This window comes from Lampetra planeri, chromosome 25, assembly GCF_965212315.1.
Source record: "Lampetra planeri chromosome 25, kcLamPlan1.2.h2, whole genome shotgun sequence".
Classification (NCBI taxonomy): domain Eukaryota; kingdom Metazoa; phylum Chordata; class Hyperoartia; order Petromyzontiformes; family Petromyzontidae; genus Lampetra; species Lampetra planeri.
In genome coordinates this window covers 12,337,629-12,362,739 of record NC_136131.1, presented here as the reverse complement: position 1 = coordinate 12,362,739, position 25,111 = coordinate 12,337,629, and the positions used below count along the sequence as shown (strand labels likewise).

Sequence of the window (25,111 nt, the reverse complement as noted above, 5' to 3'; positions counted from 1 at the left end):
GGAGGGGCTGGGTGGGGAGGGTGGGGAGGGGCTGAGTGGGGAGGGTGGGGCTGGGTGGGGGGTGGGAGGGGTGGGGTTGGGTGGGGAGGGGCTAGTCACCCCGTGGTGCCCTTATAAAACTCAACGTTTAACCTACTCACGCCGGCTTGTGCCCGCCCTCACAGTCGGCCATATTTGCAGAACACAGCACGCCGCCGTTGACCCTGGCCATTGACCGAGCAACCCAACGTTCCTACCAGCTCCCTCCGCAGGAATGTTTGTTTGTGTACGTTTCTAGCGCGTTTTTGTGTTGTTACGTAACACACACTCAACACACACAACAACACATCGCAAATGTTCACATTGCCGCATGCATCTTGCCGTCAAGTTAAGGATGCCGAGATGGCGAACCATTAACGTTCCTCTGACCCGCTGTCCTTGTCAGGGCCGGGCAGAGCAAGCCAGTGGTGTGACCCCAGAGGCTCGTGTGGCTGGTGGTCGAGATCTGCGCCTTGCCTGTGCCAGGTCAGGTAGTCTCCTTGAGAGGAGAGTCGAGGTCTCGATGGGCAGTAGGCGAGTTGGCTGGGAATGCCTCCCTTGAGAGCAGCGGGTGAAGAAGTCATTACCTCTTCCAGTGATGAGCTGTAACGGGGACGAAGTGTTAATACATAAGTGTTGCCTCTACTTCCACGTCTCTGTCGTCAGAAGAACCCACTACACACTGGTCTACAGCCAAAATGCTTCCGAAATAAATGTAGTTCAACTTGACTAATTCTGGGTCACTGATAATTAAAATGATGCTTAAAATTGTTGATTGGCTCTAGTTTTCAAGGTATGGTACTGGATCAGTATGTACGACCCTTGACTAGGGAATGGCAGAGAATAAGTGAGTTATAAAGGGAAGGGATCTCAATTTAAACCAGAAATTACTAAAATACATCTTTGACTGGATCTGTTAATACATCCACGACTGGTTTAACACGTAGGCTTTCGCGACCAATATTGTTCATAATCAACGATTTTTGGGTTTAGATCGCGTTATTTATAAATCACGATCGCAAAGCAACACTGCTGAAAGCGATCAGATTATTAAAACAATAAAAATACCATTTATCTCAGGAGTAACTGACAAATTAGCCCGTGTTTTGCAAAAGCAAAACATTACAGTAAGATTTGGTACAGTACACAAAATTCAACAATTAGTAACGTGCACTAAAGACGAATTACCTAAATTATCAACAGAAGGTGTATATCGGATTAATTGTGTATGTGGCAGATGCTATATTGGACAGACAGGGCGTAACGTTAGTGTAAGACTAAAAGAACACCAGAGAAATATTAAACTATCGCAAACACAACTGTCGGCAGTGGCAGAACATGCTTGTCAACAGGGACACTCAATTGATTTTGACAACGTTGAAGTGTTGTGTAAAACTAGTTACTACTGGCAAAGACTAATTAGAGAATCCATTGAGATTGAGAGAAACAGAAATAACTTTAATCGCTCAGACAGCTACAGGCTTAGTGCGGCCTGGAAGCGTATTATTAAATAAGATGCATTACAATTCCTTATAAGGGAAACAAGCACTGATTATTAATGTAGCATAATCACAATAGAACACATTCCAAATGATTACTAATCTACAACTCGCATCGTAACAATAGCCTTATTACTAATCAAGTATATAATTACAATAACCCCCCCCCTCAAATCTTTGCACCTGATGAGTTAATGAGTTAATGATGACGTCACCCTGCTGCTGCTCTATATAAGAACGGGAGACACAGCAGAGCCTCACCATTCTGGCGAATTGCCCGATGATGCTGGATGCAATTACCAGCGAAACGTCGTACTCAAATTGTAAATGTTGTGGTTTCACGCTTCAACACACCGGTGGGCTAAAGCAGTGAACTATTTGTCTTTTGTCAACGTGACACTTTTTTTTACTGATTGGCCGTGTCGGGTGGTGGAGGGTTACGACACATTTATAAATAACGCGATCTAAACCCAAAAATCGTTGATTATCCACGACTGGGTTTGGACAGTACTTGCTTTTTTAGCAAAACAATGAATGATGCTATCTGAACCTAGTATTGCATCATACATGATATGAATTGAATCATGTTATTCCTAGAAGACATGGATTATACAATCATAACTAGGCTTACATCCCTCTGATGAACAAATTGCCCTATATCAGCTCTAGAAATCTTACAGTGTTGTGCTCTCTTATTTGTCAGTGTTTGATTTTGAAAAGGGACACATTTCTGTTTAACCAAAGTCAGCAGAGATGCCTCGTACTTGTGTGAACAAAGCAGATAACTTCTGCTATGTTTGTGGTGAAGTGACTTTTGCATCACAAAAGTGCAGTATAACCACTATGGTTAAGAAAGCCTATCACCTTTATTTTGGTTGCAAAATTGGAAATCAGGACTAAATGTGGATCCCACACAAATGCTGCAACACTTGTGCAACAAATCTTTACCAGTGGTTGAACAGGAAAAGGAAATCTCTGCCTTTTTCAGTATCAATGATTTGGAGAGAGCCAACAGATCATATCAGCAAATGTTACTTCTGCATGGCGCCTCCAGTTGGGAAAGGTTTGTCAAAGAAGAAGTGGACTGTGCATTATCCAAACATTCCATCAGCTATATTCCCAGTACCCCACGGAGAAGGACTGCCGTTTCCAGATGCACCAGAACCATTCTCACTTGAGTCAGACGAGTAAGAGGATGAAACCTCTAGTCCTGAACCATCAAGGTCACATGACCCAGATGTTCACCCATCCTCCTCCTCTGAACCACACCTCATAACACAAGGTGAACTGAAAGACCTTGTCAGGGATTTGGAACTACCCAAGAGTAAGGCAGAGCTTTTGGACTCCAGACTGCAGCAGTGGAATCTAATGGCAGGTGATGTTAGGGTTTCCATGTTCCGTGACTGTCAAAAGCATCTTGTGCCATTCTTCTTCATGGAAGGTGATCTTGTAGCCTTCAACAACATCGATAGTGTGATGGCAGCCCTCAACATTGTTCATGATCGAGATGAGTGGAGACTGTTCATTGATTCATCGAAGATGAGTCTTAAAGCTGTTTTACTGCACACTGGCAATGGTTTGACATAAATTCCAGTTGGTTATGCAGTCCATATGAAGAAAACCTATGACAACAGGAAATAACTTTTGAGGTGCATAAACTATGACCAACATCAGTGGCAGCTTTGTGGCGATTTGAATGTTGTTGCTCTCTTGCTTGGTCTGCAGTCTGGATACACAAAGTACTGATGTTTTCTCTGCGAATGGGATAGTCGTGCGAGAGATTCCCACTACATCAAGATCGATTGGCCACTCCGACAGTCATTGGAGCCTGGGAGGAAAAGTGTTCAGTATCCACCACTTCTTGGTTCTTTCGGTAAAGTCACGTAGAAGGGAAGTAATAAAATAATAAAAATAAAACATAATAAAACAATTCTCACGACGTTTCGGCCACAACGCAAGCAGCCGTCCTCAGGCGAAGAATGAGACATTATCAAGCTAGGAGCTTATATAGGTGTAGCGAGGAGGAGCGCCTTAACAAAAGAATGTACATATGAAGAGGAATTTTAGCATACCAATGGGCAATGCGTAGGAGGGGGGGCGGAGGGGTTTCAAAGTCCCATTATGCCCATGCAGTATGCAGGATCAACAGCACCACGGGGGGGCGCAAGGAACAACGTTAATAAAGGAAAGGAATGTTAATGATATGTAGCTGCATTTACCAAACAACCACGTAGAAAACCAAAGTAAAAACTACATGAAAAAAAAAACTAAAATATAAACTGATACTTACTATACTCTACAATAAGCTGAGTTACTAACAACAAATAATAAATTACAATTCTACGTCGTAAGAAGTATATAATATACTTCCATCTAAACTTTATTCTCTTAGCATATACAGTACTATATACTGCCATAGATAAACCCAACATTAAATTATATACTGTATTGCTGTAAACAACCCTATACTTTATACATTTTAATATAACACTATGTATTATTCAACTCACCCTAATGTGTATCGAAATGGTTTATTACGTCCTTCCAATGATTGCTAAGCCTGAATCCATCTTCTCGGTTAAAATTGTCTCTGTGTTTGTATATGTGGATCGCCTCATGAACGAATCTCTCATGATAGCCAGATGGCTTGCAGAGAACCTCCGTCTTGGAGAAGTCAATGTCATGTGAGCCCACTGAGTTGTAACAGTGGTCTGCCACGGCTGAGGTGTTTGTCCTACCGTGTTTTAGATCAGCTTTATGTTCACGAATGCGGTCTGAGACGTGTCGTTTGGTTTCCCCAATGTAACTGCTACCACAGAGGCAACTTAGTTTGTAGACGCCAGGGTACTGTATGTCTGGAATCACATCTTTTACAGACGGTACCAGATCACGGATTTTATGTACTGTGTTGAATCGGACCTGGATCTTGTGTTTAATTAGGATTTTGGAGATCTTTTTTGTGACCCCAGCAATGTAGGGTAAGGTGATGGTCTTGAAAGGCTCCTCAACAGGATCCTTCTTAATGGTTGGAGTGATGGCTTTGCGGATTGTGTAGTCGGAGTAACCATTAGCCTTAAGAGCTTGGCGTACGTGTTTGAGTTCACTGGAAATGTGTTCATGGTCGGAGATGCATTGGGCTCTATGATATAGAGTCTTGATGAGGGAATTCTTCTGGGATGGATGGTGGTGGGAATCCGGTTTTAGATAAGCATTCGTGTGGGTGGCTTTCCTGTAGACAGAGTGGCTCATTGAACCATCAGGTCTCCTTTTGATTAGGACATCCAAAAAGGGTAGCTTGCCATCATTTTCGACTTCCATGGTGAATCTGATGGCTGGGTGTATGGAATTGATGTGGTCGAGAAATTGGTCTAGAGCAGGCCGGCCATGTGGCCAGATGACAAAAGTGTCGTCTACGCACCTCTTCCATAAGGTCGGGCGTAGAGTGGCAGTCTGGATGGCGTCCGTCTCAAATTTCTCCATGAAGATGTTGGCTACAACCGGAGATAGGGGGGAGCCCATTGGGGTGCCCTCAATTTGCTTGTAGAAGGTTCCATTCCAGGTGAAGTATGTATTGGTTAAGCAGTGTCTCACCAGGGGGGGTACCCCAGCATTTAGTCCTTGATGAACCAAGTCTTCAATGATTGCGATGGTGTCGGACACAGGCACCTTGGTGAACAAGGAAACCACATCAAAACTGACAAGCAGGTCGTCTGGGGACAGGGCAATCCCCTTGATTGTCGATACCAGGTCAGTAGAGTTTAGTACTGCAGAGGTGGTTTTTCCAGTGAAAGGCCGTAGGATTTCGGACAAAAAACGAGCCAGTTTGTAAGTGGGGGAGTTGATAGTAGAGACAATGGGACGAAGAGGTGTATCTTCTTTATGTATCTTTGGCAAGCCGTACAATCCCCGTACCTCTGCAGTACTAAACTCTACTGACCTGGTATCGACAATCAAGGGGATTGCCCTGTCCCCAGACGACCTGCTTGTCAGTTTTGATGTGGTTTCCTTGTTCACCAAGGTGCCTGTGCCCGACACCATCGCAATCATTGAAGACTTGGTTCATCAAGGACTAAATGCTGGGGTACCCCCCCTGGTGAGACACTGCTTAACCAATACATACTTCACCTGGAATGGAACCTTCTACAAGCAAATTGAGGGCACCCCAATGGGCTCCCCCCTATCTCCGGTTGTAGCCAACATCTTCATGGAGAAATTTGAGACGGACGCCATCCAGACTGCCACTCTACGCCCGACCTTATGGAAGAGGTACGTAGACGACACTTTTGTCATCTGGCCACATGGCCGGCCTGCTCTAGACCAATTTCTCGACCACATCAATTCCATACACCCAGCCATCAGATTCACCATGGAAGTCGAAAATGATGGCAAGCTACCCTTTTTGGATGTCCTAATCAAAAGGAGACCTGATGGTTCAATGAGCCACTCTGTCTACAGGAAAGCCACCCACACGAATGCTTATCTAAAACCGGATTCCCACCACCATCCATCCCAGAAGAATTCCCTCATCAAGACTCTATATCATAGAGCCCAATGCATCTCCGACCATGAACACATTTCCAGTGAACTCAAACACGTACGCCAAGCTCTTAAGGCTAATGGTTACTCCGACTACACAATCCGCAAAGCCATCACTCCAACCATTAAGAAGGATCCTGTTGAGGAGCCTTTCAAGACCATCACCTTACCCTACATTGCTGGGGTCACAAAAAAGATCTCCAAAATCCTGATTAAACACAAGATCCAGGTCCGATTCAACACAGTACATAAAATCCGTGATCTGGTACCGTCTGTAAAATATGTGATTCCAGACATACAGTACCCTGGCGTCTACAAACTAAGTTGCCTCTGTGGTAGCAGTTACATTGGGGAAACCAAACGACACGTCTCAGACCGCATTCGTGAACATAAAGCTGATCTAAAACACGGTAGGACAAACACCTCAGCCGTGGCAGACCACTGTTACAACTCAGTGGGCTCACATGACATTGACTTCTCCAAGACGGAGGTTCTCTGCAAGCCATCTGGCTATCATGAGAGATTCGTTCATGAGGCGATCCACATATACAAACACAGAGACAATTTTAACCGAGAAGATGGATTCAGGCTTAGCAATCATTGGAAGGACGTAATAAACCATTTCGATACACATTAGGGTGAGTTGAATAATACATAGTGTTATATTAAAATGTATAAAGTATAGGGTTGTTTACAGCAATACAGTATATAATTTAATGTTGGGTTTATCTATGGCAGTATATAGTACTGTATATGCTAAGAGAATAAAGTTTAGATGGAAGTATATTATATACTTCTTACGACGTAGAATTGTAATTTATTATTTGTTGTTAGTAACTCAGCTTATTGTAGAGTATAGTAAGTATCAGTTTATATTTTAGTTTTTTTTTATGTAGTTTTTACTTTGGTTTTCTACGTGGTTGTTTGGTAAATGCAGCTACATATCATTAACATTCCTTTCCTTTATTAACGTTGTTCCTTGCGCCCCCCCGTGGTGCTGTTGATCCTGCATAATGCATGGGCATAATGGGACTTTGAAACCCCTCCGCCCCCCCTCCTACGCATTGCCCATTGGTATGCTAAAATTCCTCTTCATATGCACATTCTTTTGTTAAGGCGCTCCTCCTCGCTACACCTATATAAGCTCCTAGCTTGATAATGTCTCATTCTTCGCCTGAGGACGGCTGCTTGCGTTGTGGCCGAAACGTCGTGAGAATTGTTTTATTATGTTTTATTTTTATTATTTTATTACTTCCCTTCTACGTGACTTTACCGAAAGAACCAAGAAGATGAATCCCTGCAGTCACGAAAGCTTTAAATCGAAATTTATCCACCACTTGTTGAATCAAGGCAGATTTTTTTACCACCCTTACACATCAAGCTGGGTCTGATGAAGAACTTTGTCAAATCCATGGACAAAACACAAGCAGCTTTCAAGTACTTCCATGGAAAATGTCCAAGGTTAAGTGAAGCTAAGATAAAGGAAGGTGTCTTTGTTGGTCCTCAGATTCGTGAACTTCTTCGAGATGATGCATTTGACAGTGCACTGCGTGGCAAGGAAAAGACGGCATGGAAACCTTCCAGTTAGTGGCAACATTTTCTCGGAAACAACAAAGCAGACAACTACAGGGAGTTGGTGGAAAACCTCCTCAAGGCATACAAAAGCCTTGGTTGCTACATGTCACTAAAGATACATTTTTTTCACTCTCATCGAGATCTTGTCCCACCGAACTGCGGAGTGACGAGCATGGCGAGCGATGTCACCAGGAGATTGCGACGATGGAGAAACGCTATCAGGGCAAATGAAGCCCATCAATGTTTGCAGACACTTGCTGGACAGTGACAAGAGATGCTCCATTTAATGAATACAACAGACAAGCCAAGAAGCGCTGAGTAGACTGAATAAGGACTAAACTATGTACTTATATATACATAATCGTTTTTGCCTTTTGTTTCATAATACATTTTATTTATAAAACCCTTTTGCTGATTTGTAAGTGTGACATGAACAGGACAGGTGACATGTTATCATGTCAAGCAACCGTAAACACGTAAAAAAAACTTAGGTTAACAATTTATCAGTACCCCTAGTCGCGAGGAGGCCATGTTCAATCCAGTAGTGGATTGAAAAAGCGCCTTGAATATAACTGTGTACGTCACTCGACGTTCATCCATCATCGCACGGCACATACAGGCATTTTGAGAGCAGTGGCAGAGTGATTAGCGCACCGTGCTATTCATCTGGCGACCTGAGTTAGATTCCTCGCCATGGTTGTCCACGCCAGTGATGAGCGACGCCTGATCGGGTCGTTGCCTCCTCCTCTCCATACACCAGCCCACTGACAGTCGGGACGGTCAACACACACACAAACACAGCTGCCCTCCAAACATCGTTGCCGAGTGTCGACACTGCCCACGGAGTTAACGTGAACGTCCTGGGGAGCCTCTCCCCTACTCGAGCACACACAGTGGCCATCCTGGAAGAGCTGGGGGTATCCACACTCTGCCCCACCACACGCTACGTGCCGGTCGACTGCTGTGCACGCATTGAAACTGATGTGTGGACACGGACGGGGGATGTGGGGGCGGTGGTGCTGGGGGAGATTTAATGAACTCGCCCAACCTCACGGTTTTTCACGTCTCTTTTAGAGCGACCAAACTTTTGTTCCCTAATTTTTCTCTTCGTAAAACTGTCGCCACCGCAACTGCAGCTGCTTGCCACACTTCTCGAATCGCCGGCACGCAGCGTCACGCAGCCGCGTGCTTGTGGCCTCGTGACGTCACAAGCAGCTCATTAGCATAGAGGTCAGGCCGCGTTCCACTCCTCTCTCTCGTGCTCACAGAGTGCCCGCCAAGGGGTTTGCGCTGTTCCACACCAAGCAAATGCACCACACTCGGGATGGCGCTCGCGTTCGACAATGCACACAGTTGCTAAGTTCCAGACAACAGTAATGATATCGTGCTGTCTGAATATTCATAGCGCACAGAACGTCGTAACGACAGTGCAAACGATCACAAGTCCCTTAGAATGATGCTGCTTTGTGCTAAGTACAATATTTACGTGTAATGTGTGAAATTTGCTTAGTGTCAAATGCTGCACAATTTAATTATAATTTATGCGGTTGTGAAATCAGTGTGTGCGATGTTAATTAAAGCTGCAGTGCAGCCATCATCATCAGACGCGGCACATTAATTTATTATTTACGTTCGACACCTCCGCGTGCCCACTGGGTGTGTGACGTCACGTGACGTGGCCGCGACGTTCCGAGCGGAGAGCGCCACAAAGTCGCACCAAAAACAAAGATCCCCCGTATAGCCTGTCACAGACTGGAGGGGCAAGTGCCGTTAGCGAGTAGCATCTATGAAGGCCGGCACGACGTGGTGGGTGGCCAGCGCCACGCCCGGCCGCCTTTGTCTCCCTAGTGGCGATGTTTACACACCGCACCAGGTACTCGTTTTTATTTTAGACTGAGTCGACATAGGTGAGGCCCAGGACCGGTAGAGATAATCGTCACCGGTGTTGGCCGGTGACGATTTTCGCTGTCGTCGGGTTCCTAGCGCAGCGTAGCGCTCACCGCTGCGACGCTCTTTAACACCGAGTCGGCTTCCAGGACCAATGTCATCCATAAAAGAGTTTTTTTGGGGGGTTAGCTAAAATCGCGTAAATATATAAATGTGTCGTTAAACCCGCCACCACCCGACACAGCCAACTCGTCAGGGTAGTCACGTGAGCACTGCCGCTCTGCACACCACCACCACCACCACCCTCCTCGAGCACGCTGCGCTGCTCTCCGTCGGCGTGGGAACGTCGCTGGAACGTTGCTGGAACGTCGCCGTGGTGCAGGTCGCCTGGAGCCGCTCGTTGACTCGTGCGCGTCAGTTCAAGGCGGACTGGAAGCCGGCCCTATTATTATTATTTCGCCAGCGATGTGGCACCGGTAGCCACTGCCATGTCAAGTCCCGCGTGCTATTTACCGGACGGCAGCGTCCGAGGTGTGACAGGACGACGGCTGTCTTTGGCCAGAGCTGTATGAGTAGCTTCTGCCAGCATGGGGCATGTTTGGGTTCACTTCCTGCCCCAGAGCAGCGTCCAGGTTCGATTCAGGGTCTCGTTTCTATCACCTCATTTGTATTGTTCCTCGTTTTTCTGTCCTCGCTTGTAGTTTTGTTCGCCCCGCGAGCTTGACGTGATGTTAGGCCTGTATATCATTCATGAACACTGACATTAATGACCCTTATAGCGGGACCCCGGGGTCCCCTAAGCCCCCGGCTCTCGCATAAACTGCGTTACGACGTCATTTTATGTCTGTTGAAGGCGAACGATATGGCGACCTATTCCTCTCGACGAGCTCTACAATCAAAGTTTTGTTTCTTCTTCTGCGCATTCGTCCTCGCCGCTGCGCTGAACGATCCGCGCCGGGCGGGTCGCGGCGTTGATGTGCGCTGTGGGCAGAGTCGCCACAAATACATGCATTACGAGTTTGACTTCCGTTTATTCGGGACCCCGGGGTCCCGCCATAAGGTTCATTTGCCTAAAATCATAAATAATTGATTCTTGCACGCACGATTTGAGAAGCAAGTTTAATGAGCATCAGAATCCCTTTCAATCGTTACCTGACTCGCCAGTAGAATATGCATAGCACTCGACACATATTACATTCATGTGGTCGTTAAGGTTACTGTAGAGCTGCATTATATGTTACATACTGTTGAAGATGCATTTTTATAATTGCGACACTTTGTTATTATATTTGAAGGTCTGGCTGCCTCTGAGTTAGTCCGTGAAATGAGTAACTTGACTCAAGACGAAGGATGCAACTCTGTTGTGTAACTTCACCTACCCGACAGACCAACGGAAAAAGGATCAGAGCATTTAAGTGATCTGGTATAAATGCCTCGCATTACATATTTAATAGAAATGCAAATACGAAGCACGCTGACTTCAATGGAGGCATCTCACTTGTTGGACCCCCTGACAGCAGCAGCAGCAGCACCGCTTCCATCCACACCCGGGACCTGAAACACTCAGATGGCCACGAGAATTAAAGTTGATCAGCAATCTCTGATCCTCTTCTAAGTGACCTCTGGTCTGCAGAGAGGGAAGCGTTACCGCCCTCACGTTGCGTATGAGAGTAATGTCCATCACACTCCAAACCAGTTTAGCCTTGTGCAGGTGCGGAACCACATTTAATGTCGCCCATATTTTTGCAGTCACTGCAGACCGGGCTGAAACCGTAAACCAACAAAACCGAGATCTTGTTTTCACCAAAGGCGGTGCCTGGATTCGGACCCAGGAAGTAAGCGGTTCCAGTTCAGCACTCTGATCCTTGAGCCACTTCCTCAAAACAACACAAATAACCGCTATTTTATAAAGCGCCTTTCATCTTGAAGTATCTCAAAGCGCCATATGTATCAGTAAAAATAGCTACACGCACAAGTTTAGATAATATCTAAGCGAAAAAGAAAGCTTATTTTAACAATATCAATGACTTATCTCGAAATTCCAATACAATGAAGAACTATAAAGTGAATTATAATAATTACAGAGTAATTCAATCAGACAACAAAATAGATCTTCCAATCTAAAGTTACCGGGAAAGCCAATAGTACAACGAGGTGAGTTTTAAGACGTGATTTAAAAAAAATGTAACAGACGCAGAATCCATAATGGACAAAGGAATGGGATTCCACACAAAGCGTGGCTGAAAGAAATCTCCGTCTCCAATAGAACAACAAGGTCTGGTCTTTGGAATGACGAGTAGACCCGAATTAGCAGATCTTACGTTTTCGCTCATTTTAATGCCATGGATGCTTGATGAACATTTTCGGATGGCTTGTTTGACAAGTCCTAGTGGTGCACGATGCTTGCATACACAACAGCATCGTCGTGGCAAGGTGGAGTGGCTTGTGTGGCCGATGTGTCGTGGCTCAAGGTGACGTACACCACGCTCTCCTCCTGCAGAACACAAATGGCTCACAGCACATGCTCCTTCGGTGTCATATATATGTGCGTGTCCATGCTGCACAGTGTGTGTGGATGTATATGCAGCGTGCGTGTTCAATTCAAAAGTCATGCCACTTGGTGGATTGTCGAAGCGTGCCACGAAAAAGGGAATTATGACATACAAGCAAATGTACACATGGGCACACAGACTTGCAGTACACCGTATCTACAGGTATACCGTGGGTGAGAGGTGTGTGTGCATGCAAGTGTGACTGGGTGCGTGAGAGTTATGTGTCTGTGCGTGTCACTGGGTCTGTGAGAGTGAGTTGTAGAGGGGGTGGTGGTTTAGAATGAGAAATTGGGAGTGAAACTTTTATCTGAACCTATCCTAGGCCTTTCCTAGGTCAACTCGGCCTCAAACGAGTACCTGGTGTGATGTGTAAACATCCCCACGAGGGAGACAAAGGCGGTCGGGCGTGGTGCTGGCCACCCACCCCCTCATGTGCCATCCCGGCCTTCATAGGTGTTCGCTGACAGCACTTGCCACGACAATCTGCTAAAGCTATACGTGGGATCTTTGTAGAAGAGGTATTGGTTGTGAAAGAGGTAGTTAGGACCATGGGTTAATGAAAGTCGTGTGTGTGTGTGTACATTGGAGAGGGGTAAATTTACATTTTCACAAGAGTACTGGTGATGGTAAAGGTGCAGTCCTGCAATTGTTTGCTCATGCCACTGCTGGTGGAAGGACCTCCAAAGGAATCCACAAAGAGTATCTCTAGAGGGTATTTGGCCTACTCTTCAATGCTCACTACAAGTCTTGATAGAGGTGAGAGTAACCGCACATTACTACCACCTCACTAAGCATGCCGAACAGCTGATCGTGGTTGTACCCATTTATACAGTCCTGCTGGGTGGACGCAATCGGGGAGACTTACCAGAAACTAGCCCATTGTTGCAACTTCCGTGCCGCGAAATCGAGTCAGCAACCTCTATATTGCAAGTCTATCGTGCTAAGCGTTATACTGCGGCAGTGTGTAGCGATGACATTGTGAAGATAAACTTACGTCTTGAGCTGTAGGCTCCAATGTTGCTACTCCAGCAGAAACTGAAACACATGTTTCACATACATAATTTAGAATTTGCTTTCATATACTAAAGCCCATCAATAAAATACACTTTAAGTCATACATAGGTTTGATCATTTACTTATATTAAAATACTCCAGTTATCAGTGCAGTCACGAAAGCTTTAAATCGAATTTCATCCAGAAGAGTCGAGAACACTGCCCTGGGGATGCCTCTGAGCACCCAGCCACATCCATTTCGCCAAAGGTGCTGAGGCTTTGCAGACGCCCTCAAAACAGGTGCTTGACAAGAACATGAGTTGGCCTGTGGCTTGATCTGCGGCATTGCATTCGTGCTGCCTGTTTCACTCACTCGTGCTTGATTCTGGGTTTCCACTTCCCTAATTTAGCAGAAGTTCACAGTTGAAACGCACATCCGCGTTATGCAAATTCGGGGCTCGCCCGCCCCGCCCCCTACCCTTATAGGTCACGCCCATTTCCTCGTCAGGCTCCGCCCACTCCACAGAACACACGCAGCGGCAGCGGCGGGAGCATTTCGCGACCAACTTTCTTTCACAAGACGTGTTTTTTGGGTTAGATCGCGTCAATCTAAACGTGTCGTTAAATGTTGTGTGTTTACTCTCCCACACACCGGCGTGCTTCGACTGGTAACGAATCGCCACGTTTTGTTTAGGTGACACACCTTACGAATTGGCTGTGGTGGCGGGCTTGACGACACGTGTTTACTTACGCGATCTAACCCCCGAGGAAACCTCTACTCTGCACAGCGTGGCGCGTTTACTGGGCGCTGTGCCGTGATCTTGATTCCCCCATGAGACCGGCGACTGTGGCCTCCATCCGAGTCGATGTGAGTGAGGAGAGGCAGCGTGGGCAGGGGGCATCGTGGTGGTTGGGGCGCCTCCACGCGACCAACATCCCTCTTAAGGTAGCGATGTTAATGATCCTTATTAGGAAGCCGCTGGAGCTACGCATTTTTATATCGAGATTGAAACAAATTCTTTAGAACTGCTATTTGTATTAAGTTTGCTGTCTTTCCCCCGCACCTAGAGTCCGCACATTCTGCAGATTATTATGGACAGGCGTGCCTTGTACTCTAGTGGTAGTGCCTTATTCAGACGGTGCCTAACTCCAAATCAGCTTAGCAGCGTTCCGGAAAATATCGAGTGAGAAATTGAATCCTGCCATTAGGTTTCGCCACGCTGTGAACAAGAAGGCTGTGCACGTGCAATGACCGAAACCAAGGTCTCCGATTGGCGGAAAGAGGCCTCCACGGTGATTGGTCGCAGGTCAGGGCTTTTGAAGTGATTGGAGGAAACAGCGGAACCCAGAGGCGACGGTTGAGAACCGTTCGAGGAGAAGGGCAGGGATTGGCTAGGCCGCTAGGGGGAGGGAGGGAACAGGGGGGAGCACGAGGGGAGGGGGACTTGGAGGGAAGGGACCCGCTTGAGGAACAAGCACGAAGCCCGGACCTCGCTGTGTTCCTGCGTCAATAAGAGAGGCTCCGTGTAGCTCCTCGTTCGTGTCGTTTCTCACGCGCAGTCGTCTGCTTCTCTGCGTTGGATGGGTTCACATTTGTCACGTGCAGCCACTCGTTTGGAGCTGGCGAGCCGCTTTAAACGATGGTGACGCACTATTGTTGCTGGCAGGCCCTTTTGTCAATCCACTGCTAGATGATGGTCTCCAAGTCCTCGTGCAGGTCGCGGGGGTCGTTTGATGGCACTTGACCCCGCTGGTGGTTGGTGCGGGTTGGTGAAGTCAGGGAGCGTCATCTTGGGGGCGCCACTCAGCGCAACGATGGCTTTTACAAGGGACACGCCATTCACGTGTCATTCACGGTGGCTGCCAATTCAAGAACTATCCAGGCTCAAGCCTGCTTAGCTTCTGACATCTGCTGAGAATGGTGCATTGCGGGTGTATTGGTCAGACAGCATACTATTTAAACACGAGGTGGGGTTGATGTTTTTGTAACGCTTTGTTTTGAAAATCAACAAAGGATGGAAATGTGACCCTCAACAGTCAATGTTGATTGACTAACTTTATTTTGTGTCTCTAACTTACCATCTGAGATGCTCCTTTGCCTAGATGAGAAGGAAAACAGTTGTTAAAATCGAAGCAGGTGATTTGCACACCATTAAAATGCCGTATGACGATTCAATCATTATTTTTGTTTAGTGATGTTTCAGGCTGAGAAAAGTCACATTTAAATATTAATGAGTGCTACTTTTCAGTCAAGATAATGTAGATGTGGCTGCGATGGAGGAAGTTGACTTTATGTACCCATCACTGCGGTTACTCGTGATATGCACACTTCTCCCCACGAAAATGGATCACCATGCACGTTGGCGCAGGAGCTCACACGAGACCTCAGGGACTGAACGAGCACACATCTGAAAACGCCTCATCACCATTAGCTCGTGCTTCCTCCCGTGTACTTCTGAGAAGCACGGTTGGCTACGTACGGTGCGAAAGAAGTTCGACGTCGTACATTAGCGGCAACACAACCGCCATGAAATGTAAACAAAAACGACTGTAAAGGTGCAGCCCTGCAAGTGCAATGCCCACTCCGATGACGTATGAAGGGCCCCCCGCTCGAGGCATCTCGAGATTGCTCCTTGACACGCGACTTGGCCCAAGCGGTGGCACTGCCCACAATGCACTCTCCACACGCAGCCGACCCATCGACTGTGGTGGACACATCCATTATACTTCCGGGTTGACGGGAGGGGAGATTTACTTGCACCACTGTTTCAAATGTCACACTGGGAATTTGGATAGAGCGGTCGAACTCTGGATTGCCTGAACTGTTACAATGTGATTTTACGTTACACAGCAGTGATGATGGTGGCAACGGTCACATTTTCTTGAGTCCAATAAGGGACAGTGATGTGCTTCGTGTGGATGATTTCACCTCTTGTGACGTATGAAGATGACAGCCGCCATCGTGACGAGCGCAACACCGAGAATGGCTCCAACACTCAACATTATCTTGAAGGTTTTTCTATCTGTGTCTTTGACACGTGGCGCAGACACTGGCAGCTGGATATCTTGGCTCGCATTCCCATACTGGTTGCGTGCTCGACAGGTGTATGTTCCATCTGGCAACCCCCCCTGATGTTCGAGCATGTGCTGACTGATAAACCATTTTTTGATGGTCAGTTTCGTCTCATTCAGAGGCATCGGGAACCCATCCGGAACAATCCACGTGATGTTCGGTGTGGGCACCCCCTCCACTTTGCAAATCAATTTGGTGAGATCCACGATATCTTTGAAGAGCTTTCTTGCGAGTTTTTTAACCTTGGGAGCACCTGCGGTTATAAAGAAGCAGGCGGATGGAGAACGTAATGATTGCGCGCAAACATCGCAACGTGTTTGGGGAGAGGGGAGTTTATCATCTTTAAGTGTGGCAGTCTGAGTACAGTGCAGTCAAACTCATATCCATATCCTTCGTATCCACAAATAGATCGTCTGGCTAGGCCATGCTGTTTCTTCCCCTTTTGCAGGAACACATCCTTCGTGTTATCTGCGGCTTGTGTGCATGAGAGGAAGAGTGTACTCAGATTGTAAATGTGTGCTGTACTAGTGACGAATTGGCACGTTTTGTTTACGTGACAAACCTTACTAACTGGCTGTGTCGGGTGGTGGCGGGTTTAACGACACAGTTATATATTTACGCGATCTTACCCCAAAACAACCCTGTATGATGGAAGAGTACACAGTAGAATGAGCCGTGGATAGGTATTGACATTTCCTCACAACCACAGCTTTACAGATAAGAGGAACGCCGATTAATACTTCTTTCTTTGTAACTGCTGCTACTGGTTGCTGTGTGATGGTATTGTTCTTCTCCAAGATATGTTTTATATGTGAATGGACGGAATCCCACGATGAGCTCGTTGAGAATGTGAACACCATGGGTGGCTCACAGTTCAGTGCTGAGCAGGCAATGGACGCTAAGATCCCGGGGTTCGAATGCTTGCGGCCCTCGGGAGAGTAACCCGGGGTAACCACGTGTGATGAGTTGATGATCGGAGCCTACCTCACAGTGACATTTAATTTGGATGATTTTATTTGGCTAAATTCCAGCTCGACGAACATTACCCTCGGGGGTAGAGCGTGTTGGAGAGTCTGTCTCCTATCCCCGACAAATGATGTGTTTGTTGTTTCTTTCGCATCAAAGTCTTATAGCTTTTCTCCTTACGGTTTAAACTCGAATGGAATATTAACTTAAGTGTAAAGCCACGTTACTTACATCACAAGTCATCGTTTTACTTACTGTGCTCTCAGCATAATTGTTTAAAGTACAGCATTCACATTTTGCAACAACGTAGTTTGTGTATTGCAACATGCACATGGCGGCCACTATATGTCTCAGTGAAAATGTAAACTTTAACTTACCTTCCACTGTAAGTCGTGTCGCTCCGGGTGCTGTTTGTTTGGTATTATTTTCCTGAACCTCACAAAAGTATATTCCATTGTCGGAATACTGAAGACGTTTTATTTTGATCGATGCCTGTCCTGAATTCTTATCTACAGCCAGCATAAAGCGGACACTGGAACCAATTTCAATGGTATATTTTGTAGAGCATGTGTCCATCTCCATTGATCCATTGACTTTCAGCCAACTGATTAGTGGATTATTAAAGTTTGTGGAATAGTTGCAAACCAAGATGGCCTCTTTATTTTTTACACCAGCAATTGATTGCAAAACACAAATCTCTGACTTATTGGACGTCTGAGAAGTACCTAAAACAATGGCATAAAAAGATATACATTACAAAAAACATATTCAACATACAATATTGTTGTGACGTGCCAGACGAGGAATGTATGCGAGTAATGCTCATCGCGTCACGTGGGACGTGTTTAACAATCAGCGGGCGCGTGCAGCGTGCGAGGAGTATATTGGTGACGCGCACAAAGACGTAAGCGTCGTGGTGGTGGTGGGCTGCGAGGGCTGGGGTCTGGGCAAGCTTGCAGTCCGCACGCACGCGTGACAGCGGCTGGATCACATTGTGCGTCTGTGAGCGTGACTGGGGAGCGGTGGTGCAGCGGTTCGCGCACCGTGCGATGAACCCGGCGACCCGAGTTCGATTCCCGCTCACGGCCAACACCAGTGACGATTGTCTGAACCGGTCCTGGGTCGACTCAGCCTCGAATGAGTACCTGGTGCGGCGTGTAAAAACATTGCCACTGGGGAGACAAAGGCGGTCGGGCGTGGTGCTGGCCACCCACCCTCTTCGCGTGCCGTGCCGGCCCTCATAGGTGCTCGCTAACAGCACTTGCCCCAACAGTCTGTCAAGGCTATATGGGAGATCTTTGCCTGCGAAGCACATTTGATCGAAGAGCGCGCAACTGAGACGGAGAGGGTGACGATTTTATGGAATGGACAGCGGATCAATCGATCGATCAAGCAGCCGATTCGGCATTGCGCTCACGAGTCGCCTCAGAGCCGCGTGCCAGGAGATCTCCATTGTATCGAGAAGAGGCGCTCTCATCGAAGCGCTAAGCTCAAGCCCAGGGCTGTGTCGTGCAGGGACTCGCAGAGCGCAGACGTGAGAGGCGGGGGTCGTGTGAGGGCAGAGGCAGTGGCGCTGGGGGTCGAGTCGAGTCGCCAGCCAAGTGGGAAGAGCCGAGCCCGCAGCTGACTAAGAATGGTGGTACGCAAGGCTGTGTAACACGAAACTCAATAAAAACGTGAAGTGTAACTTTTTGTGTTCATGTACAGGGTGGTCCAGATGTCTTGTAATCCTTTCCCCCTCCCCCTTAATTAAATGATCCCTAAAATTTTTTATTTTGTATATTCATAGCATTAAATAAACCTTACTTCAAGAAAAATATATAAAGTTTTAGAGAATTAAATGGGGGTCACGATAGACTTGCACCACCATGGAGAGCGGCATTCTCAATGTTCTCAATGTCCAGGCCCGCGGGTCACTGGCGGCCCCTAGCGGCCTTTAGTGCGACCCCTGCCAAGACCCCATCATCATCACCATCATCACCATCATAATCACCATCATCACCATCATCATCACCATCATGACCACCATCATCACCACCATCATCATCACCACCATCATCACCACCATCATTATCACCATCATCATCACCATCATCATCAACATCATCACCATCATCATCACCACCATCATCATCACCATCATCATCACCACCATCATCATCACCATCATCATCACCATTATCATCATCACCACCATCATCATCACCATCATCATCACCACCACCACCACCACCACAATCATCACCATCATCACCACCATCATCATCACCATCATCATCACCATCATCATCACCACCATCACCATCATCATCACCACCATCATCATCACCATCATCACCATCATCATCATCAACATCATCACCATCATCATCACCATCACCACCATCATCATCATCACCATCATCATCACCACCATCATCATCACCATCATCATCACCATCATCATCACCATTATCATCATCATCATCACCATCATCATCACCACCACCACCACCACCATCATCACCATCATCACCACCATCATCATCACCATCATCATCACCATCATCATCACCACCATCACCATCATCATCATCACCACCATCATCATCACCATCATCATCACCATCATCACCATCATCATCATGACCATCATCATCATCACCATCATCACCATCATCACCACCATCATTACCATCATCATCACCACCATCATCATCACCATCATCATCATCACCATCATCATCATCATCACCACCATCATCATCATCACCATCATTATCACCATCATCACCATCATCATCACCATCATCATCACCATCATCACCACCATCATCACCATCATCACCATCATCATCACCACCATCATCATCACCATCATCACCATCATCATCATTACCATCATCATCACCACCACCACCATCATCACCATCATCACCACCATCATCATCACCATCATCATCACCATCATCACCATCATCATCACTATTATAACGATCATCATCATCATCATCACCATTATAACCATTATCATCACCATCATCATCACCATTATAACCATTATCATCACCATCATCATCACCATCATCACCATCATCACCATCATCACCACCATTATAACCATTATCATCATCATCACCATCATCACAGTGCTGCTGTCATCACCATCATCACCGTGCTGCTGTCATCATCATCACCATCATCATCACCAGAAAAAAGAATAACAATAATTTTTTTTTTTAATAAAGTGAATTAACTTTACCGATAGAACCATAGGATATAAATAAAACTAGTTTATAGTTTCATAGTTTTTAAACCGCAGATTGTGAAAGCATGGAAAACAGATCTCTCACTTACCTTGAATGAATGCCAATATGACTGTAGCCTTAAACAACAGCGAGACCATCTTTTACTTGAGACCTGACGAGAAATGTACAAATACGGAAGACCTAGTTAAGTTAATGTAGCTGTTTTTTTTTAATCACAAATGCCATGACTGCAGAATTCCTACGCAATCACAATGTGGGATGTGTCAGCAAATACACTGCCCATTTCTTGTTTGCAAAATATTGTAAAAAATACCATTCGTTCGCAGATTGTTCTTCAGCAAAATTTGATTCCTCGTGACTTTAAATTTGTATAACAGTTTAACTTTTGCGTGTTCTTTCCTTCGACTATTCGCGATTTGTGAACGAGCGTCACGGCAGAGGGGGGCTGGCGCTGTGCAGCAGCACTGTCCTTTCGGTCTCGGGGTCTCAGCGTCAGGTGAGTGCAGGACGTGAGGGCAAGAGTTCAAGGTAGACTCGAGTGGTGAATTTAGCTCAAAGTAGAGTTGTTGCATAGACGTGTTCGTGGTAAGTGCGTCTGCTCTAAATCATCGCCATAATCACACCCTCCAGTCCATAGTTGTCTTTAGGTTGGGCCATATAGTCGGATTATGTCGAATTCTTGTCATTAACCCTCCACCACATGTGGGGTGAAGATCATTTCCGGGTAAATCTGCTCGTGTGCAGGTGCTGGATGGAGTCGGACTTCATCCAGACTGACCGTGGCTGATTATTCCGATAACAAGAGCCACCCTTTCCAGGATGCCGAGCACCCAACGGGCGATCCAATGATTTGTCGACAGCACGCCACACGGCGCTGGCTTAACAGTGGTCAGAAATTTCGCATACGATTCTGAAGGGCTTTAAAAATATCCATACAGTACACCTGTCAACCCATATGGTTTAGCCCCTATTCTTGTACAGGGAAGTTGAGTTACGGGCACAAACAAATTGTCTATTCGTTTGCGTTTCTCCCTTGTGATTGGACTTTGTAGGATGAACGTTGAGATTTATAAGGGCACGGGGTGACCAATAATGTCTGAATTGGTCTGTAATAATGTAAGGAGCACCGATAAGGGGTTGACAGGTACGATATAGTAAATAACTCCAGTCTTTCGGGTTTCGTCATCTAGGATGCTCAAAACCGGGACCGACTGTGGCAAGGACGCCATCGCCATGCCAGCAGATGGCTCCGTGTAAATGCGTTGTTTTAAGTGGTATATCACTTCTTGATGAAGACAACAGGGCTCTTTAATTCGCTTGCGAAGAACAAAACGAATTGCCAGCTCGGCTACCTCGACAAGAGGGCGATCCTGTGAAGGGCAGAGCAAGTGGCATCGCGACCCCACGCAGTTGCCCGGCCACGTCACAAGGCGGATCCGAGGCACGTGAGCACCACGGATCTGCCTTGAAACGTGGCCAACAAAGCAACAGCATCAATATTGCAGACGACGAGAACAGGGTCCTTCAGGAATATTGCACAACTTACGAACGGGAATATTTAACCGTAATAAACGGCACACGCGCAAATATAAGCAGAGCAAGAGGTGGCAGCAGTGCCGGATTATCTTCGTAGCACAAGTATTTACATATGTAGCGACACAATATGTAGCTACACAATTAGCTACTTGTGTAGCTACATATCCTACAGGCCCCGCACTTTCAAGGTCCGCGCGCAAAATGCTTTCAATCTATCGATTCCGGTTCAGTGATTCTGCACAAGCTCTATTACTATAGTACTATACTGCCTTAAACTTTTATTAACGACTGGGTGTTTAAGGTTAGCGATTTGTCGTCTGATCTGGCTGTATAGCAAATTAAAAAATACAATTACTTTACGATGCAAGTAAAAAAACGTGTGTTTTAATATGTTTGTGTTTATTTATTTATTGTCCCTTTAAAGCATCATGCTACAGGCCCTGCGCGAGCTTCATCCGGCACTGTGTGGCAGGAGCAGCAATAAGCGCACAGAGCACAGCGGCGCGGGGTGGTGGATTTGCAAGATTCCCCTTCCTGCTCTGGTGGGTTGTGATGCAACGACGAAGACCACAACCACGACGATGATGCTGATGGAAGTTACGTGAAAGGAGGGAGCTACCTGGCTTTTTATCATTTCCCATTCCGAGACGTCTGACAATTGCAGGGTGGGTGTCCCGTTCGCCGCTGAATCTCGGAACGCGCAAGGGGTTAGCGTTATTTAGAGAGGTGTAGTGCCGTTGTTTTAAAAGACGTTGTACTCACCGCAGAGAACTGTTGCAACACGACCACACTCCACGATAGCTGGCGCCAAACTGTGGCACGCCCTCCCGCATGGCCTTGTGGGAGCCTTGGTTACTGAAACACTTTTTTTACTTTTTTTTCCAGTTGTCATTTTTTTCCGTTCTGTCATCGGAATGGAAGCGGAAGAGAAACTGATGATGTGCACGTACGTCATCGGAAGGCTGTCACCTGCCCTAGTTTTCTCAGGATCGATTCTCTTGTTGACGAGGTATTGCTACTTTCTTTTTGGAAATCTGAAGTCTTCCCGGGACTTGAAGTCCAGGCTTTTGTTGTTGTTGTACGTAGCCAGCGATTAGCACCGCTGTCTACGTACGGCGCAGCAGAAGTTCGACGTGCATTCATTGCAGCTGTGGCGATGTTTGTGCGTCATCCGGCCAGTCGGCCAGAGGTGGTACAGCGCTGTCACATATCTCACGTCGCCACGCTCCACTCAAGCTCCACTCGAGTGTGATTGTAGAGAACGCCGGGTTTATTTTGGAGAGTATTCGGCCTATGAATCCGCACAGACTAAACATCCTTGAAGATTTGTTCCCACAACATTCGACCTGCCGATAGATTTCAGCTGTTTTGTTGGACAGAAGTGGGGGTGAAATCAAATTGAACAAACAGCGCCGGGCTTCAGCTGCCGTGCCGAGAGATCGAACTGGCGATCTGAACTTTTAAGCGCCGGGTGCTAACCATTACATCCAAGCAGCAGCTTCCCTGTCGCCGATACCGCAGTTCCACGTTTGTGGTGGCCTTAACCACCGTCTTGAGCTCTGAAGTGTCAACGCAAGCCCTGGGCAGGCTGTTACAAGTGTGCGAAATTACCCCAAAACAAGCGTTTTAAACGATTATCATCAGAAATGTGTCGAGCAAGTTAAACCCTGTTGGAAAGAGTCGGAATGAGCAAAACAAGTTGCCGTGACGTATGCAGTTCTACAACCCAACCAGACATGCACCTAACATGTGTTTTTACTGATTACGTATCAAGTTGCGGAAGTGGGTCACTTTATTTAACAATGTCATTCGTCTTTCCTACCCTTAAAAGGGTACTTTCGTGTACAGATGTCAGCCTGCACACGAAACGTCGGCTCCTCTGTCTGCACGCCTCTCCACAACTACACCGCTTTCCGACTGGTACCTGTGAGCCACGCTGGGATTGCAGCGCCATGCCGTGGCAGCTCGGGAGAAGCCATGGTTGTGTGTTTTTTCCACTGCAGAAGGCGAGCCGTGCCGCTGACGACACGCGCACAATGGGTTGAGACGTGTGTAAAATGGCAAGCTAATTTTTCTTAGCGAATTTCTTTTGCACGTGACTGTCACACAGAGCACCAAGAAAAAACAATAAAATACTTGAATATGTATGTCAATGTGGTGTGTGTGGTGAACGTCAGCCCACGTAGCCGCACAGCTGTGCCAGCTTCCTCCTCCAGCACGTGCAGCGCACCGAGTGTGCCTGGCACGCCCCGAGGGACTTGCTAATGCGGTGTCCTCAATGTAGTGGGATCATTTCAGATATACAAATAAATGCGTCATTAGCCTCAACCTTGGCCCTGCTTGGCTCCGACCTAGATTCAGATGTCGTCAGGGCAGTGCATCACGGTTTGGTTCTGGCTCTGCTGTGTGTGTATGTTGAACTTATTTCAACCCGTACGTAGCCAACCTTGCTAATCGCAGGTGCGGGGAAAACAACTAAACAGAAGCGGTTCTCAATAATTGAGCTTTCAATCTACATTTAACAGAGCCTAGCTCCGGCAGATTCCTAATATCAGAAGAGCGTTCCAGACGGCCGCAGAAGTGGATCTGAAAGCGTGCGATACAATGACCGTCTTTGTTCGATGGCTACCCAAAAGCCGCTGCGAGGATGAGCGGAGTTCGTGTGATGGTTTATGCTCCTTGAGATCAGCGAGGTATCGTTGTTCATTTGTGGCAAGCGCGCTGTCTAATGAGTGCGACCTGATTATAGTCGTTCGGCAACGAGAAGCCAATGCAGCTCGGCAAGCTCTGTAAATAAGTAATGGCAAAGCACCTGAATCACGAGGGACTGGCTCAGATGTGCCAGGAGACCACGAGTATGACTGACCGCTCGTTTGTTTGCGGAACGGGGTTGCACCCATTCGGCACAGAAATTGGCTGAATCTATCGTTCAATTATACACGGGGTAGTCACTGCAATTACTGCAGCCGAACACTTTTAATGTTAGTTTTACAGTCTTAAGCCATTCGGAATTTTTAATTGGCTATATGCTCTGGAGAGACGAAAGCAGATTAAATTCAGTGTTCAATCGCACGGGTCCATTAAAAAGTATCAGCCTGAGAACAAGAATTGCCTCGACTCTGCCTGGTATCAGTACAGGAGACGTTAAGATGCTCAAAACCAAATCTATACGTATTGCGAGGCATCATCGATGCATTATCGACACATGCCTGTGGCAAACATGCAAGC

General features: G+C 46.7%; 1 long non-coding RNA gene across 3 annotated transcripts; it reads right to left on the bottom strand.

Annotated features, from left to right (window-relative positions):
• Positions 1-99: 99 nt before the first annotated feature.
• On the bottom strand, positions 100-23,954 carry LOC144727481 (uncharacterized). Of its 3 annotated transcripts, none has more exons than XR_013587398.1 (7): positions 22,646-23,954; positions 20,436-20,498; positions 17,477-17,824; positions 13,062-16,386; positions 11,014-12,009; positions 8,283-10,496; positions 100-621 (listed from the first exon to the last, which is right to left on the bottom strand). It is a non-coding gene; the product is annotated as an uncharacterized LOC144727481 (long non-coding RNA). The 3 variants fall into 3 exon arrangements; XR_013587399.1 differs by having other exon boundaries at positions 8,303-10,496; XR_013587397.1 differs by lacking the exons at positions 100-621; positions 8,283-10,496 and having other exon boundaries at positions 10,621-12,009; positions 22,646-23,719.
• Between the last annotated feature and the right edge of the window lie 1,157 nt (positions 23,955-25,111).